Source organism: Octopus bimaculoides, chromosome 10 (genome assembly GCF_001194135.2).
Source record: "Octopus bimaculoides isolate UCB-OBI-ISO-001 chromosome 10, ASM119413v2, whole genome shotgun sequence".
Lineage (NCBI taxonomy): Eukaryota > Metazoa > Mollusca > Cephalopoda > Octopoda > Octopodidae > Octopus > Octopus bimaculoides.
In genome coordinates, this window is record NC_068990.1 from 64,711,008 (window position 1) to 64,713,079 (window position 2,072).

Sequence of the window (2,072 nt, forward strand, 5' to 3'; positions counted from 1 at the left end):
GTGTGTGTGTGTGTGTGTGTGTGTGGATGGGTGTGATTTCATGAGTGGTAATGTTAAGTTTTGCCTTGTGTTGTAATAAAGTAAGGCACTGTCTGTGGCAACTGGTATCTGAACTGTTTGGAACTAAAGAAGTAATTAGAAATATTTCTTTTATTTGAACGCTGGCTACAGGATCGAGCTGGGAAATCTAATATTTAAAAAATTTTTTTTTTTTACGCATATCAAATAACGACTGGAACAACAACAACAGCAACAACAACAACAACAACAGCAACAACAACAACAACAACCATAATCGTTATTATTATGAGAATTTATTACATAGGCATGAAGCCATATATATATTTAGGGAATGGAAATGGGACATTGTGGCGTTCATATTTTTCCCAATGATATTAGTGATGTAAGAGAAACAGCTCCAACTGGGAATCAAAATCAGGTGCTGAAAATTTACAGTCACTCTGTAATAAGAACTATAATAATGTCTCTTTTTTTTTTAAATATAATAGTAGTAGTAGTAGTAGTAGTAGTAGTAGTAGTAGTAGTAGTAGTAGTAAATAGTAGTGATGGTGATGATAATGATGTTAATAAAAATGCTAAGACTGAGAAGGATATTTAATTCAAGCATATAATATGGAAGTGATAAATAAAAGAGGAATCTGTATGTGTCCTCCTCTCTATCAGTCATCATCTGTCTGAATTTTCATAATCAAAAATAGTAATAATTAAAAAAAAAATAATAAAACGCAGAAACAAGTAATATTTCAGATTTAGGTAAGAAGGCTGATGAATTTGGAGTGGGTGTGTGTGGGGGGGAGTTAGCTGATTAAATCATACCCCAGTACTGGTGCTTTGTTTTATCGACCCCCAAAGGGATTACTAGGCAGGATTTGAAATAAGAATGTAATAATCCAGAACAAATAACACCAGGCATTTTGACTGATGCTCTACCAATTTTGTCCTTGTGATTGTACATTAGGTACAATGCTTGAAATTCACTAGTGAGGTGTTCGTTGATTTATCAACTCCCCCAGTACTTACTGGTACTTTATCAACCTTTGAAAGATAAAAGACAAAGTTGATCCCCACTCCTACAGTTTGAAATCAGAACAAAACTGATCGTAACTGCAAGGTGTTAAATATTTCCGGTTCTCTACCAGCTGTGCCACCCATAAAGATTTCCTTTTTCAAATTCAGAAGGATTTACGTACAAGTCTACAAACTTCAAAAACATCTATAGCAGAGGTTTACATCAAATCCACCTCCAAACAAATAATAATAATAATATTATTTTCTATAATTTTGAATTTTTATCACTTCTTATTTTGAACTTGACAAAGACAGACTTACTGTTGAAACATCATTCAACCAATAAAATATCAATTACAATCGAATTGCACTCTTTGTCTTGACTTAATAATAATAATAATAATAATAATAATAATAATAATGATAATAATAATAATAATAACAATAATCAATGATGATGATGATGATGATGGTTTCTATTGAAGGCACAAGGCCAATTGTTTTGAGGGAGAATATAATTAATTGAATTGACCCCAAGACTTGATTAACCCCGCAAGGATTTAAAGCAAAGAAAACCTTGGCAGAATTGGAACCGAGAACATAAAAGTGACATAACTAAATACCTCACTGTATTTTGTCCTCCACCAATCTACAGATTCGGCCACTCCATAATAATAATAACAATAATAATAATAATAATAATATTAATAATGGTTTTTCAAATTTTTGCACAAGGCCAGCAGTTTTAGTGGGAGAGGAATAGTCGATTACATTGACCCCAGAACTTGACTGGTACTTTATTTTAACAACCCTGAAAGGATGAAAGGCAAAGTTGACCTTGATCGAATTTGAACTCAGAACATAAACAGCCAAAATAAAACATTGCTAAACATTTTGTCCAAAGCTCTAAGGATTCTGCCAGCTTGCCACCTTAATGATAATAATAATAATAATAATAATAATAATAATATTAATAATAATAATAATGCTTTAAAAATTATTATTCAGAGTCAATAAATATAAAATTTGTTGTTTTTTTTTTT

General features: G+C 31.4%; 1 protein-coding gene across 1 annotated transcript in view; it reads right to left on the reverse strand.

Annotated features, from left to right (window-relative positions):
* Positions 1-2,072, reverse strand: part of LOC106879755 (uncharacterized) — a 68,177-nt gene that overhangs the window by 28,480 nt on the left and 37,625 nt on the right. The gene's annotated exons all lie outside the window — the stretch shown is intronic.